The following is a 17800-nucleotide window of genomic DNA, read 5'->3' on the forward strand; positions in this document are numbered from 1 at the left end:
ATGGCATTCGTTGCGCCATCGCGCATGGGCAGTTCGGTCCTGCGTAGAGCGCGCCTGTGCGTCATGTCCCTCTGCGTCGATGTCTCTTTTGGCGCGTACAAGCGCGGGAGGCCGCGGAAAGCGCAGGAAATGGCCGCCCTCGTCCGGGCTGCGGGCCGGGAGGAATCCGATCGCCTGGACCCGCTCGATCTCGTGGGACCCCTGCCGTGCCGATTCGGCCACGTAGGACCCCTGCCGTGCCGATTCGGCCGCTTGGAATTGGGAGTAGCGGCTGGTCGCGTTTTCATGGAGGACGCAGGCTTCGATGGTGGTGGCTAGGGTGAGGCTTTTAAATTTGAGGAGCTGCTGGCGTAGGGTGCCCGAGGTGACCCCAAAATCTATCTTGTCCCGAATCATGGAATCGGAGGTGGCCTCGTAACTGCAGGACTGCGCGAGGATACGGAAGTGTGTTAGGAAAGATTGAAAAGGCTCATCCTTACCCTGCAGGCGCTGCTGGAAGAGGTACCTCTCAAAGCTCTCATTTACTTCGACACTGAAGTGTTGCTTGAGTTTAAGAAGGACCGTCTTGTACTTCGTCTTGTCCTCACCTTCCGCGAACACCAGGGAGTTGTAGATGTGGATGGCGTGTTGCCCTGCCGTGGAGAGGAGGAGGGCGATTTTCCTGGTGTCCGAAGCATTCTCCCTTTCTGTGGCTTCTAGGAAGAACTGGAAGCGCTGTTTAAACAGCTTCCAGTTGACACCGAGGTTTCCAGCGATTTGGAGCGGCTGCGGCGGGCTGATGGTGTCCATGGTGCAGGATGGCGGATTACTGAAGATGTGTAGGTAGGTCTCACAGTTGCTGGGTTCCAATCCTGGTACTATGTTATGTTGGGTGCTCTGCTACACAGACGAACCAACACGGTTGCAGATGGTACAACTCTGTTTTATTGCTATCAATAACAACATCTGTAAACTTGTTACTGTGGTTCGTTCATTACCCTTTAACCTGTGGACCCAGCCCTAACACTATCTTGGAGAGGCACTCAGCACATGATGAATGTCTGAGTGGCTTGCTGTGAGCTCTGTGCCCTGAGCTGTCTCCTGCTGGAATGAGCGGGAACTGTGGTGTTCCCCGTTTTATAGTGTGTGTGCCCTTGCTTGTGATTGGTTGTGATGTTGCGCGTGTGTTGATTGGTCCATTGATCTGTCCATCAGTGTGTATGTGTGTTTGCACCATGATGTTTATCTGAATATCATGACACAACCCAGAAGCTGAAATCAGGAACAAAGCAGTATAAAGATGATTTCTTGAGGTATGGGTTCATTAATTGTGCCGATGCAAATTAGAATGCAAAGCTTATGTGTTATTTGTAGAGAAGTACTGGCAAATGAAAGATTAAAACCTCCAAAACTTCAAAGGCATTTGAAGGCTAAGCATGGTGAGTTTGAGGACAAACCTCTTGATTTTTTTCCCAAGGATGCAATGAGAACTTAAATCATCAGCTGATGTCCTGAGCAGAAATGTAATATTGAATGACAAAGCAAGTGAGATCGTGAGGACCAAGCAAGCTCACCTGTCAAATTAAATGTAAGAAAAAATGGTGGGTCACACAGGTCGGCCGGCGTGGATCCTGAAGGATGGTAGGCATGTAAAAATGGGTCCCAGGCAAAAACGTTTGAGAAACGCTGGTCTGGTCAGTTGGGAAGTGAGGAACACTAGAGTCGAATATGTGAAACTCCTGCAACAGAGGTATATAGGGTGTCCAGGTAAATAAATCATGCAAAGTTAGTATGCAGCAAGTGATTAGGAAGACAATTGGAATGCTTGTATTTATTGCAAGGGGAATGGAGTATAAAATTCGTCCTATCTGGCTGCATCACATCCTGGCATGGCAACTGCTCAGCCCAAAACCGCAAGAAACTTCAGAGAGTCGTGAACACCGCCCAATCCATCACACAAACCTGCCTCCCATCCATTGACTCCACCTACATCTCCCGCTGCCTGGGGAAAGCGGGCAGCATAATCAAAGACCCCTCCCACCCGACTTAATCACTCTTCCAACTTCTTCAATTGGGCAGGAGATACAAAAGTCTGAGAAAGCATGAAAAGACTCAAAAACAGCTTCTTCCCCACTGTTACCAGACTCCTAAACGACCCTCTTATGGACTGACCTGATTTAACACTACACCTTTGTATGCTTCACCCGATGCCGGTGTTATGGAGTTACATTGTGTGCCTTGTGTTGCCCTATTATGTATTTTCTTTTACTTTCTTTTCATGTACTTAATGATCTGTTGAGCTGCTCGCAGAAAAGTACTTTTCACTGTACCTCGGTACACGTGACAATAAACAAAATCCAAATCCAATTAGGAAAGTTTTATTGCAGCTGCACAGGTTGTGAGTAGGAACATATCTAAAGTACTGTGTAAAGGTTTGGTCTCCTTATAATATAATTGCATAAGAAGCAGTTCAAAGAATGTTCACTCAACTCATTCCTGGGATGAAGGACTTACCTTATGAAGAAATGTTGGCCTATAGGTTTGGCCTATATTCATTGGAGTTTAGAAGAATGAGGGGTGATCTTATTGAAACATACAAGCTCCTGAGGGGACTTGATAGGGTGCATACCAGGAGTATGTTTCCTCTTATGGAGGAAGCTATAACTAGGGAACACAGTTTAAGGATAAGAGTTCTCTCTTATAAGACAGATGAGGATTTTGTTTTTCTCTCAGAGTCATTAGTTTGTGGAATTCTCTTCCCCAGAAAGCTGTGGTGGTTGGGTCATTGAATTTATTCAAGGCAGAGTTAGATAGATTTATGATAGATAAGGGAGGCAAAGGTTCTGGGGGTGACAGGAGAGTGAAGTTGAGGCCACACTAAGATCAGCCATGAGAGAGTCTGTGTAAGTGTGTCAGTCATTCGTCAAGGGCACTGCAGCTGATAGACGACACATTCCCATTGCTTTCTGAGGATGGGTGTGAGTGCGCTGTAAGCAGAAAGTCAGGAGTCAGACTTTGGCATAAACTGAGGAGCATCACAGCTAACCTCACAGTGAGTGAGCATCACTCTCCTGCCTTGAATATTGACCCGCTGACAGTGTAGACACAGGCCCATCACTCTGGGGTGATGTTACATAGACCCTTAGACGGTGGAACACAGTAGTTGAGGTGGGGGACAGGGGAGGGGTTGGGAGAGTTGGGGAAAGGAGGGGAATGGGGGGAAGGAGGGGAATGGGGGGAAGGAGGGGAATGGGGGAAGGAGGGAAATGGGGGAAGGAGGTGAACGGGGGAAGGAGGTGAACGGGGGGGGGGGTGAGTGGAATGGGGGGAGCTGACAGACAAAGCCTCGTCCAATGAGAAACGGGCGAGGCCTTCCTGGACCTCCAGGCATGCCTTACCTTTGCTGCCACTTGTCCTCCATTCTTCAGCTCCTCCTACGGGTCCTCCCCTCGCTCGTCCACGACCCCTCCTGGTCGGCAGCCTCCTCCTCAGGCGAGGCCACATGTCCATCCTTCTCCTCCTCCAGCATGTCACCTCGCTGATGTGCCAGGTTGTGGTGGGCACAGCAGACCACCACAAAGCGGGAGATCCTCTGAGGGGTGCACTGCAGTGCACCACCAGAGTGGTCCAGACACCAGAACCGCATTTTCAGCAGTCTGTTGCACCGCTCAATGATAGCACAGTTGACAACATAGGCCTCGTTATATTGCGTCTCCACCTCTGTCTCCAGTCTCCACACTGGCATCGTCAGCTAAGATCTCAGCGGGTACCCCTTCTCCCCAAAGAGCCAACCCACCATCCTGGGGTGGTCCTCAAAGACGTTGGGAATCTCCGAGTGTCCCAGGATGTAGCTGTCATGCACACTCTAGGGAAGGGTGCACAGAGTGTAAGGGTCCTTTCAGTTTGTCCCTTGTTTATTCCCTTATTTCCCCTTTACATATCTGATCCATGGATGATTAATCAACCTGTGACTTTAAGGCAAAGCAGCTTGTGATGGCCTGTGTCTTTAAATTCAAGCAGAGGATTGCAGCAGCAGGAAAGATCAGTGATGATCTGGATTGATTAATGTGGGCTGGTGGCCAATAAATGGGCCCAGGAGGCTGTGTCCTGCCCAGTAACAGATGGTGAAACGAAAGAAAAGTCTCTTAAAGCCATCGGACTCGAAACATTAGCTCTTTTCTCTCCCTACAGATGCTGCCAGACTTTCTGAGATTTTCCAGCATTTTCTCTTGCGTTTCAGATTCCAGCAGTAATTTGCTTTTATCCAGTAACAGATGGTGATTGGAGATTACCTCACTAGAATGTTTTGCAGAGCCACAGGGTTCCATTGTAGTTTCATTTTCGATTCTTCAGGCTGGATGAAGGAATCTAACCAACTCACTCCAGGAATATTTAGTTAATTCTCACCAAAAGCCCACTGTGAGAATCTGATAGCTCTCTCCCTCTCCAGAAAAGATAGTGCAAGCACAAAACAGAATCTGATAACTCGCTCTTTGCAAAAAGGTGTCTGTAAGGAATTGGAGAAGGAGACAGGCCAACAATCAGTCAGGGCTTCCATCCCGGGACCCTCAAATCCCCCAAACCTTCCCCATCCTTACATGTTCCGCCTTCTCTCAGAGTGTCATCCAGTGAGCCAGTTGTGCAGGAAAACCCAGTTGTGCAGGAAAACCTCGCTCTGCACACTCACCCTGGCCATAACAGGAGCCCCTAGACCGCAGACCCCTGTTTAGGGAGACCGTGCTCAGGTGCCCTCCTCTGATCCACACACTAACCCTTGGTCGAGAGGATATCCCCAGTGCTGAAGCCCAGCTCTTGAGTGTTTGATTGTTGGCTGCTATCTCTATGGTGCTGACGCTTCTAGAGATCAGGCAAACTGTTCAGGCTTCAAAGTCTGATTGAAATGCGATGTAATAATAATCATCATGAGACATGGTACGTGTACCCACGAGAAGCCACTTGTTTATTAAACGGTCAACAATACCTTTATACAAAAAGATGTCCATACATCAAACTAACAGGGAAAAGGCACCATGCGATATACAAAAATACCTTTTCACTACAGAATATAAGTGCAAACACAAAAATACAGGAGTTCAAATAAACATCAAATGATCAATAGTGCAATAGAATCACCGGCAATCTGCAAAAGCATTCCTTCAACACCTTCATCAAGTTGTTCATTTGAATCAACCTGCCTCTCACCCTCCTTCAGCTCCCAGCAGTAGATTCTGAATAGTGGAAAGTCACTGGGGACTGTGTAACTAACACCGGGAAATCACATTGACGCAGAGCACAGCAGAAGAGAGAAAGAGCTCCCCATCCTCTTTTCCAGCGCTGGCAGCAGGTCATCATACATCCTGGGCGGGATTCTCCCAGCCCTGGGCCGGGCTGGAGAATCCCCGCGAACGGGCCATGCCGCCCTGACGCCGGCATACGATTCTCCACAGAGCGGAGAATCGGCGCCGTTGGCGCGGGCCGCTCTACGCGGCCGGCCCGCTGATTCTCCGGCCCTGATGGGCCGAGCGGCCGTAAGAAAAGAGCCGAGTCCCGCCGGCGCCGTTCGAACCTACTTTGGGCCGGCGAGACCTTGGCGTGGAAGGGTCGGGTGACGGCCTGTGGGGGGGTAGAAAGGGGGTTCGACCCTGGGGGGGGCCTCCGATGTGGCCTGGCCCACGATCAGGGCCCACCTATCGGTGGTCCGGTATCTGTGGCTGGGGGCCTCCTTTCCTACGTGCCGGCCCCTGCAGTCCTTCGCCATGTTGCGTCGGGGCCGGCACATTGAAGGAGGCCACTGCGCATGCGCGTGTTCATGCCGGAGCCACTGCGCATGACCTCGTTGGCGCCGGCGCAACTGCGCATGTGCGGATCCTGTGGCGCAAAGTTCGCGCCGGGATCAGCAGCGGGAGCGGCGCGAGGCAGTAAATCTGAACAGTCAACAGTGCAATAAAGTCACCCGCAGTAATCCTGAACAAGGATTACACACCAGAAGGGAGAATGAGCTTCCCTTTCCTTTCTCCAGCGCTGGCAGAGATCATCTTACATCCTATCTTCCCTTTCCTTACTCCAAGCCACAAAAGCAAAGGGGCGGCAGAAAACAAATACACAGCCTCCAGGCAGCTGCATTTGGATCAATCCGCCTCTCTTTCCCCCTTTATTATTATTATTTATTTTTTGGCCTGCAGTAAAGAAAGAGAGGGGCCAGAATTAGTACTGGGAGCGGCCCGTTCACGCCATCGTAAAACGCAATGGCGTTTACGTCGGCGTGGACACTCTGCCGCGGGGTGGGAGACTCCCGCCCCCTCTCTTTCTTTACTGCATGCCAAGAAATAAATAATAATAAAGGGGCAACAGTAAACAAACACACATCCTCCAGGCATTGAACATGAAACAGTCAACAGTGCAATAAAGTTATCAGCAATCTGCAAAAGCATTTCTTCAACACCTTTATCAAGTTGTGCAGTCAAATTGGTCCGCCTCTCTCTCTCCCTCCCACAGCCCTCAGCAGGAGACTCTCAACAGTGCAAAGTCACACACAGAGCATGCCAGAAAAGAGAAAGGGCACCCTTTCCCTTTCTCTAGCACTGGCATTCCAGGCCACAGAAGCAAAAGAGATGGCAGCAAACAAACATGCGGCCTCGAGGCAGTAAATCTGAACAGTCAACAGTGCAATAAAGTCACCAGCAGTAATCCTGAACAAGGAAAAGTCACACCGACACAGCGCACACCAGAAGGGAGAATGAGCTTCCCTTTCCCTTCTCCAGCGCTGGCAGAGATCATCTTACATCCTATCCGCCCTTTCCTTACTCCAAGCCACAAAAGCAAAGGGGCAGCAGAAAACAAATACACAGCCTCCAGGCAGCTGCATTTGGATCAATCCACCTCTCTTTCCCCCTCCTGCAGTCCCTCAACACCCCCTGGCCCAGGTGTGCCCCCCAACCTGGAATGCTTCAGCCCCTGCCCAAGCTCAACCCCCAAGAGGTCCTTACACACCCCTCAAGCATTGGGCCAGCAGCTCCAGTCTCCTTGAGCAACATGCCAGGAAATGGCTACTAAACCCCCCCAGTTCCCCTCAGTAGCCATGGTACCAACTTTTTAAAAAAGGAGTACTAAACGATGCCTGCGAGATATCTCTCTGGGGAGCCAGTTAATTCCTGGGAGGCTGCTACATTCAACTTTAACCTTGCAATGGAAATTGATGCAAATTGGCGTCAATTGTATGCACGGCATGTTTGGGCATGATCTGGAACTTGCCATCGGGAGCAAGTTAGAAAGCAAAACTGATTCCCGCCAGGCGTGAATCTCGATTTTGGCCTTTCCCGCTATTTAACTGGCTAGCCCAGATCCACGCTGGGATCAATGCGGTGGTTAAATCGTGCCCAAAAAGCATAAAGATGGTCTCTAGTTTTATGCTTCGCCAGCTGCCTTTCTGGTATACAACATGGCAGTAGCGGAGTTGCCTAAAGGTGAAAGTTGGAAACTAAGAAAATATTTTTCAGACAAAAAAACGACTATCCTGTGGCTATTGTGGAAAATGGTAGAAAGCACGTGTAAACGAATGAGATATAAATACGCACTGATGTTCTCAGAGTTGAACCACATGACTATTGGAAATATGAAGTGGATATGTGGAGATGGGTAATGTCCTACCAAAAAGGAAATAAGATATGGTCTTAACATTGGCTGGAATTCTCTGGCCATTGTGATTCACAATTCCGAGGGGCGGCACATTGGCGCAGTGGTTAGTACTGCGAGGACCAAAGTTCGATCCCAGCCCTGGGTCACTGTGCATATGGAGTTTGCACATTCTCCCCATGTCTGCGTGGGTCTCACCCCCACAACACAAAGATGTGCAGGGTAGGTTTATTGGCAATGCTAAATTGCCCTTTAATGAAAACATTTCAAAAAAAAAAAATGATTCACTATTCCTGCCATCAGCACATTCCCGCCAGTGGGTTTTCTGGCAGCGTGGGATTACAATGGGACATCCCATTGACAATTAACGGGAAGATAGAATCCCGCCATTAGCCAACGGTGCACAGCCGAGAAACACACGGCTGGCAGACCAGAGAATCCCGCCCATTTTGCTTATCAGAAGAAGTATTGTTAGCTAGATGCCTGTTAATTTTTTTTGAATGTAATTTATTCCGAACGTTTATGAAAAGTTACAACATATAAACAATTCGGGAAACATACTTCCCAACATACAACTATGCAGTTTGTACAAATTTTCTCCTTTTTCGCCCTCCCCCTCCCAGTGACGAACAACTCCTCAAACACAGTCACGAACAACCCCACCTTGCCTCAAAACCCTCCACTGAACACCTTAACTCGTACTTGATCTTTTCCAGCCAAAGAATGTCATTTAAGTCACCCAGCCAGGCACTACCCCGGGTGGCGTTAATGACCGCCATTCCCAATAAAATTTGTCGTCGGGCATTCAGAAAGGCGAAACCCAAAACATCAGCATCCCTCCTCTCCATCAGCTCCGACCTCGCTGATATCCCAAATATCGCCACCAAAGGGTCCGGCTCAATCTCCTCCCCCACTATCCTTGTTAGCGCCGCGAACACTCCCGAACAGAATCTCTCCAATTTTTCGCAGCCCCAGAACATTCGTGCATGATTCGCTGGTCCCCGCCCACACCTTTCACACTCATCTGCCACCGCCTGAAAGAATCCACTCATTCTTGTCCGCGTCATATGTACTCTGTGTACAATCTTGAACTGTATCAGGCTCATCCTTGTGCATGAGGAGGTCGCATTTACCCTTCGGAGCACCTCACTCCATACTTCCCAGTTTATCTCAACTCCCAGCTCTCTTTCCCACTTCTCCTTAAACTTCACCACCCACTCATCTCTCTGTTCTTCCAGCCACCTGTATATGTTTCCAATCCTGCCCTCCCCTTCCATATCCGGAAGCAACAGTCACTCCAGCAAGGTGTACCTCGGCAACCTGGGGAACACTTTCAAACTTTCTCTCCAAGTCCCTTACCTGTAGGTGCTTAAACTCACTTCCTCTCGGGAGCTCTATCCTTTCCTTCAATTCATCTAGATTGGCAAACCCTTCTTCCAGATACAAATCCTTCACCTTAACCAGCCCCGCTTCTCTACACTTCCAATACGTGCCACCTATCTCCCCTGGCACAAAACCGTGGTTTTCACACAACGGCGTTAACACCGACATCCACTCTATCCTAGAGTACCTCCTCAGCTGGTTCCAGATCTTCACCGTGGACTGCACCACTGGGCCCCTGAGTGCCATTGGCAATGCTGGCATCACCATAGCCCTTAAATTGACCCCCTACAGGATTCCTCCTCCATCCTAACCCACTCTACCCCCTCTCCTTCCCACCATCGCTTCACCTTCTCCATGTTCGCTGCCCAATAGTAATGCAGCAGGTACGGCAATGCCAACCCTCCCTGCTGCCTCTGTAACAGAGTCCTCTTAACCCTCTGCACCTTCCCTGCCCATACAAAGTCCAAAATAATTGTGTCCAGTTTCCGAACGAAGGCCTTCGGCATAAAGATTGGGAGTGTCTGGAATATGAACAGGAACCTCAGCAGAATGTTCATCTTCACCACTTGGACCCTCCTTGCCAAAGTCAAGTGCAGCGTGTCCCACCTCTTGAGATCCTGCCTAGACTCCTCCACCAATTTTGTTAAATTCCATTTGTGAAACATCGCCCATTCCCTCGCTACCTGAATCCCCAGGTATCTAAACCTGTCTCTTGCCACCTTAAATGGCATCCCCCCCTAAATTGGCTCGCCGACCAACTCATTCACCGAGAACATTCCATTCTTCCCTCCGTTTAACTTAGAATACAAGAATACCCCAAACGTCCCCAACAGGCCCATGATTCTCTCTATGCTCTCCAGCGGGTCCGAAACATACAATTGTAGGTCGTCAGCATAGAGCGACACTTGATGTTCCTTTCGTGCCTTCGTAATCCCTTGCCACTCTCTCAACCCTCTAAGAGCCATTGCCAGCTGCTCTATAGCCAGTGCAAACAGAAGCAGCGACAGCGGGCATGCCTGCCTTGTTCCCCTGTGTTGTTCAAAGTTCCATGAACCCATGTTATTGGTCCGCACACTCGCCCTCGGTGCCACATATAACAGGCCCATGCCACAAACTTCAACCCAAACCCAAACTTTCCCCGGATCTCAAACAGGTACCGCCACGCCACCCGGTCGAATGCCTTCTCCGCATCCATGGACACCACTATCTCCGTTACCTGAGTTCCCGAAGAGGTCATAATCACATTTAACATCCTCCTTATATTATTAGAAAGCTGCCTGCGCTTCATGAAGCCTATTTGGTCCTCCGCAACCACCCCCGGAACACAACCTTGCATCCTTCCCGCCACCAACTTAGCCAGCACTTTCACGTCTGTATTTAACAGTAATATGGGCCTAAACGACCCAAATTCCAATGGGTTCTTGCCCTTTTTTGGTATTAACGTGATCGTTGCCTGCGTCATCTTCTCCGGCAGCTTCCCTTCTCCAACGCCTCATTAAACGCCACCAAGAGATGTGGTGCCAGGTCCATCGCAAACTCATCATAAATTTCCGCTGGGTAGCCATCGGGCCCCGGGGCCTTCCCCTACTTCATACCCCTTATACTGTCCACTATCTCCCTCAGCACCAGGGGCTCCTCTAGCGCCTCTTCTCTTCCTCCAACTGTGGAAACGCCAGTTCATCAAAGAACCGTCTCATATCCCCCTTTTCACACACCCCCGGTCCGCCCTGTACAGCTCTATGTAATAATCCCTAAACGCCTCATTTATCTTCCCCGGCTCCGACACCACACCCCCAGCCCCAGTCTGTATCTTCAATATTTCCCTGGACATGACCTGTATGCACAGCTGATGCGCTAACATTCGACTCGTCTCCTCTCTGTATTTGTACTGCACACTTCTTGCCCTACGTAGCTGTCCTACTTCCCTCCCCGTTGCCAGCCTATCAAATTGCCCCTGTAATTGTTTCCTCCTCGCCAATCCCTCTGTGGACACCCTTGTGTACTCCCCATCTACCTCCACTATCTCATTCATTAGCCGTTCATATTCCTTCCTTTTCCTCTCTGCATGAGCCTTGAACGAGATACTCCCCTTGGACCAACGTCTTTAGCGCTTCCCAAAAAGTGGCCGCCGACACCTCCTATTTTGGTTCAATTCCACATAATCTTTAATCACAGCCCGCATTTTGTCACAAAACCCTCTATCTGCCAACAACCTCAAGTCGAGCCCCCACTCTGCACCTGTCCAAATTTAAGCCGAATTTCCAGTCAATGAGGTGCATATCCCCGTGTACTCTGTTCCATCCACCCCAACTAAAATCTCCCGGCTCACCACAAAAAAGTCAATTCTGGAATATACCCTATACACATGCAAAAAAAATTAATACTCCCTTCCCCCTGGGTTCTTGAAGCATCAGGGACCACCATACCCATCTTTTCCATGAACCCACCCAGATCCTTTGCCATTCATATCCTGGTGTGTGGCCAAGTCCAGGATTGCTGCCAACAACCCCCTCATAAAAACTACATCATCCCAATTCGGTACATACACGTTCACCAACACCACCCTTCTAATATCCCGCTCACAATCACATATCTGCCACTCAGGTCCCTCACTTTCTTCACGCTCAATAAACCCCGTTTTTCTACTCATTAAAATTGCCACACCTCGCAACTTTGAATGAAACCCCGAGTGGAAAACCTGACCCACCCACCCCTTCCTTAGCCTAACCTGGTCTTTCACGTGGAGGTGCGTCTCCTGCTGAAAGAACTCCTCCGATTTCAAGCTCCAAAGGTGCACAAAGGCTCGAGATCTTTTGACTGCTCTAGTGATCCCTTACATGTTCCACTTACCAGCCGATATTTGTGTTAATAGCTTTCCTTAATATTGTATCAATATCTTTTTGAATAAAGATGGAGGAGAACGGTCACAGTCTAAAGTTATTGAACTCAATATTGAGTCCTGATGGCTGTAACGGGCCTAATTGGAAGATGAGATGCGGCTCTTCCAGATTGTGTTGGGCTTCATTGGAGTATTGCAGCAGGCCAAGGATGGACATGTGGGCATGAGAGCAAGATATAGAGTTGAAATGGCAAGGAACAGGAAGGTTGGGGTCATGCTTGCGGGCTGAGCAAGGGTGTTCCACAAAACGGTCACACAGTCTGCGTTTAGTCTTCCCAGGATTTAAGCAAATTACTGCGGATGCTGGACTCTGAAACTAAAGAGAAAATGCTGGAAAATCTCAGCAGGTCTGGCAGCATCTGTAGGGAGAGAAAAGAGCTAACGTTTCGAGTCCAGTTTTCAGAAAGGGCCATCTGGACTTGAAACATTAGTTCTTTTCTCTCCCTACAAATGCTGCCAGACCTGCTGGGATTTTCCAGCATTTTCTCTTTAGTCTCCCCAGTGTTGAAGAGACTGCATTGAGAGCAGTAAATACGGTAGACCAAATTCAAGAGGTGCAAGTTGTAGCACAATCAATCACTCACGAGACGAGATGAGATGGAGTCAATTGATGACTTTATTACGCAGACTTGTTCCCCAGCAGCACAGTTACAGAATGCGGCTGCTGGGAGAACCCGGGCTCTTATACTCCGCCTTACTGGGTGGAGCCAGTAGGCAGCTGATCCAATCGGGACCCGGAGTCTATCCACCAATAGCCTCTCAGCATCACAGGGTACTGTAATACCCCTAATGCATACCACCACATTTACCCCTTGTTAAAAAAGAACCCGGCGGGGGTAGTGGGCCGTATGATGATAGGGGTTTACAGAGTCGGTACCTGGGATGCCACTAACACAGCGGCTGTGCTCCGATATCAAACTACCTGCATTATTTACAATGCCGCTTTTACTGGGCAACTGAATTATTTACAGAGGCATTTCTTGCTTTGTTATAAAGATTCGATGGGTGCTCTGGTCGTCCTCCCCGATCGTCTCAGCCCCGGTGGTGATGCGGGCGCTGGCTCGGGCACCATCATCTCTGGGAGCATAGCGATGTCTCTTCCTGCTTCACTACCCCTAGGTGGGGCCGGGGGAAGGACCGATCCACCCGGGAAGGGGGCGGCTGTGGGGTGCGCCGGTGGGAGGGAGGGGGTGATTGGTGTTGGGGGGGGGGAGGGTGGAGTTCCGGCGGACGCCAGGTCCCGCAGGGAGACCGTGTCCTGTCGGCCGTCAGGGTACGCAGGCGTACTGAGGGTTCGCGTGGAGATGAACCCTCTCGACCAACGGGTCCGATTTATGCGCCCGCACATGTTTTCGGAGCAGGATGGGTCCCGGGGCTGCCAGCTAGGTCGGGAGTGACGTTCTGGAGGAGGACTTCCTAGGGAAGACAAGGAGGCGTTCGTGAGGTGTTTGATTTGTCGTGGTACAAAGCAGCGACCGGATGGAGTGGAGTGCGTCCGGGAGGACTTCCTGCCAGCGGGAGACTGGGAGATTCCTGGACCGTAGGGCCAGCAGGACGGTCTTCCAGACCTTTCCGTTCTCCCTCTCTACCTGACCGTTTCCCCGGGGGTTGTAACTGGTTGTCCTGCTCGAGGCAATGCCTTTGCTGAGCAAGAATTGACGCAGTTCGTCGCTCATGAAGGAGGACCCCCTATCGCTATGCATGTAGGCGGGGAAACCGAACAGTGTAAAGATGGTGCAGAGGGCTTTAATGACCGTGGTCGCGGTCATGTCGGGGCAGGGGATGGCGAATGGGAACCGGGGGTACTCATCAACCACGTTCAGGAAGTACGTGTTGCGGTCGGTGGAGGGGAGGGGCCCTTTGAAGTCCAGACTGAGGCGCTCAAAGGGACGGGAAGCCTTTATCAGGTGTGCTTTATCTGGCCTGTCGAAGTGCGGCTTGCACTCTGCGCAGATTTGGCAGTTCCTGGTGGCTGTTCTGACCTCCTCGATGGAGTAGGGCAGGTTGCGGGTCTTCACGAAGTGATAGAACCGAGTGACCCCCGGGTGGCAGAGGTCCTCGTGGAGGGTTCGGAGATGGTCCACTTGTGCGTTGACACATGTGCCGCGGGATAGGGCATCGGAAGGCTTGTTCAGCTTTCCGGGACGATACAAGATCTCATAGTTATAGGTGGAGAGTTCGATCCTCCACCGCAAGATCTTGTCGTTCTTGATCTTGCCCCGCTGTGCATTTTCGAACATGAAGGCAACCGACCGTTGGTCAGTGAGGAGAGTGAATCTCCTGCCGACCAGGTAATGCTTCCAATGTCGCACAGCTTCTACTATGGCCTGGGCCTCCTTTTCGACTGAGGAGTGGCAGATTTCTGAAGCGTGGAGGGTGCGTGAGAAAAAGGCCATGTGTCTGCCCGCTTAGTTGAGGGTGGCCGCCAGAGCTACGTCGGACGCGTCGCTATCGACTTGGAAGGGGAGGGATTCGTCGATCGTGTGCATCGTGGCCTTTGTGATATCCACTTTGATGCGGCTGAAGGCCTGGCGGGTCTCTGTCGACAGGGGAAAGACAGTGGACTGAATTAGCGGATGGGCCTTGTCCGCGTAGTTGGGGACCCACTGGTCGTAATAAGAGAAAAAGCCCAGGCAGCGTTTCAGGGCCTTGGAGCAGTGAGGGAGGGGGAACTCCATGAGGGGGCGCATGCGTTCAGGGTCTGGGCCTATAACTCCATTTCGCACTACGTAGCCGAGGACGGCTAGACGGTCGGTGCTAAACACGCATTTCTCCCTGTTGTATGTGAGATTCAGGGCGTTTGCGGTCTGGAGGAATTTGCGGAGGTTGGCGTCAGGGTCCTGCTGGTGGTGGCCGCAGATGGTGACGTTATCAAGGTATGGAAATGTGGCCCGCAAACCGTACCGGTCAACCATTCGGTCCACCTCCCGTTGGAAGACCGAGACTCCATTAGTGACGCCGAATGGAACCCTTAAGAAGTGATAGAGCCGCCCATCTGCTTCACAAGCAGTGTATTTGCGGTCGCTCGGGCGGATGGGGAGCTGGTGGTAGGTGGACTTAAGGTCCACCGTGGAAAAGATTTTGTACTGTGCAATCCGATTGACCATGTCGGATATGCGGGGGAGAGGGTACGCATCCAGCTGCGTGTACCACGGCATCGCTGAGGGACGTGATGCGCAGGCGCACCCGACGCAAGACCGAACTGCGCATGCGCAGTGGCGCAACGAACGTCATGGCGTCACGACATGCGGCAACTGTGGAGCTGCACATTTAAAGCGGCAATGTCCCGCAAGAACCCGACAATGCCTATTCTGTGGCAAGGTGGGCCACTACGCTGCTTACTGTCGAGCTGCTCAACCTGTCAATCTTCCACAACTCCGACAACCTCGCAGGGACATGCGGACCATTCAGCCTCCCCATTACGAATCTTGCCCATACGACATCCAGACCGGTGACACAGACGACCGAGACGCCTTCCGTGTTGCGGTCATTGATGGGAACCGAGTTAACACGATCAATCCGGGTGGTGAATGGTGTGCCACCCTGACGGTCAACCAATCGCCGATAACTTTCCGCCTGGACACTGGCGCCTCCGCCAACCTCATAGCATGGTCAGCCTTCTACGCCATGAAGGTCAGACCACCAATTCGGCCGTCCCGGTGCAGGATGGTCGACTACAACGGGAACGTTATCCCAGCTATGGGATCCTGCCAGCTCCAGGTGACACACAACACACACACGGCCACACTCTCATTTGAGATAGTCGGCTCATCGAAGGACTCTCTGCTAGGCGCACAGGCATGCAAGGCTCTCCACCTCGTGCAGCGAGTCCACTCTCTCTCTCCAGACGGAACGTCTGACTTCCCGGATGCAGAGTTTAACGCACAGCTCCAATCGCTCCTCGCCCACAACCAGGAGGCATTCGAGGGCATGGGAACACTGCCACACACCTATAGAATTCGGCTCAAACCAGACGCCACCCCGGTCATTCACGCACCTCGCAGGGTCCCTGCGCCACTCAAAGACCGCCTCAAGCAGCAGCTGCAGGATCTCCAGGACCTAGGGGTCCTATCCAGGGTCACGGAGCCGACGCCGTGGGTCAGCTCCATGGTGTATGTCAAGAAGCCCTCCGGCGAGCTCTGGATCTGTATTGATCCAAAAGACCTCAATAACAATATTATGAGGGAACATTACCCCATACCCAAACGGGAAGCGATCACGCGTGAAATGGCCCAGGCAAAAATATTTACCAAACTGGATGCCTCTAAAGGCTTTTGGCAGATCCAACTGGATCCATCCAGCCGAAAGCTGTGCACTTTCAACACCCCTTTCGGCAGGTTCTGCTACAACTGAATGCCATTTGGCATCATCTCAGTATCCGAGGTCTTTCATAGGATCATGGAGCAGATGATGGAAGGCATCGAAGGGGTGCGCGTCTACGTGGACGACGTCGTCATCTGGTCCACCACACCACAGGAGCACATCTATCGTCCCCAGCGCGTCTCTGCACGCATACGTGAAAGCGGCCTGCTCCTCAACCGAGCCAAGTGTTCTTTCGGCCAAACCAAGCTGAAGTTCCTGGGGGACCACATTTCCAGGTCAGGGGTCCGTCCGGATGCAGACAAGGTGAGCACCATCACAGCCATGCCGCAGCCGGCAGACAAGAAAGCAGTACTACGCTTCCTAGGCATGGTCAACTTCCTGGGGAAGGGGACTTCCGGGTGCGGCGATGACCAGCTGAGTCGCACGTTTCGGCAGCTCCCTGTGAAACGGACTTTTGGGCTCTTGATAGGAGCCCCAACGTCAATTTTGACGGCTAAAAACACTGTGCGGTAAACCAGAAGGGAATCCCCCCTGGATACGGATGGAAAAAGGAGGAGAGAGTGGCCAGATTGCAGTGGATCCTTTAGAACAGCGGCAAGGAAGGCAAGCAAAAACCAAGATGGCGTCGGAAGGTGGCAGTTTAACATGGGGCCCTGAACAACAAGAGTTCTTGAAATGCTGTGTGGAAGAGATCAAAAAGGAAATGATGAAAGAGCTGTTGGCCCCGATACTACAGGCGATCGAAGGGCTAAAGGAGGAACAAAAGACCCAGGAGCGGGAGCTTCGGGTCGTGAAGGCAAAGGCAGCCGAGAATGAGGACGATATACAGGGCCTGGTGGTGAAGACGGAGACGCAGGAGGCACATCAGAAACGATGTGTGGAAAGGTTGGAGGCACTGGAAAACAACGCAAGGAGGAACAACCTGAGGATTCTTGGTCTTCCTGAAGGTGTGGAGGGAGCGGACGTCGGGGCATATGTGAGCACAATGCTGCACTCGTTAATGGGAGCGGAGGCCCCGGCGGGTCCGTTGGAGGTGGAGGGAGCATACCGAGTGATGGCACGAGGACCGAGAGCAGGAGAAATTCCCAGAGCCATAGTGGTGAGATTCCTCCGTTTTAAGGATAGAGAAATGGTCCTTAGATGGGCGAAGAAAACTCGGAGCAGTAAATGGGAGAACGCGGTGATCTGCGTTTATCAAGACTGGAGTGCGGAGGTGGCGAGAAGGAGGGCGAGCTTTAATCGGGCCAAGGCGGTGCTTCATAAAAAGAAGATAAAATTTGGAATGCTGCAACCGGCAAGACTGTGGGTCACATATCGAGGGAGGCACCACTACTTTGAGACGGCGGATGAAGCGTGGACTTTTATTGTGGAAGAAAAACTGGAATGAACGGGTTATTAAAAAGAACGTTCGAACAAAGTGGTGGGGCGAATGTGGGGGGCAAAGAGGGGTTTTATGTACTAATCCTGCGATGTGGTAACTTTTCTCTCTCCCACAGGTGGTGATGGGGGGAGGAGGGGAGGTGGAGGAGATGGGGCGTTGGCCATTGGGGGCGGGGCCAAGGGAGAAGCGCGGGCTTGGTTCCC

Source organism: Scyliorhinus torazame, chromosome 6 (assembly GCF_047496885.1).
Source record: "Scyliorhinus torazame isolate Kashiwa2021f chromosome 6, sScyTor2.1, whole genome shotgun sequence".
In the NCBI taxonomy this organism is placed as follows: Eukaryota; Metazoa; Chordata; class Chondrichthyes; order Carcharhiniformes; family Scyliorhinidae; genus Scyliorhinus; species Scyliorhinus torazame.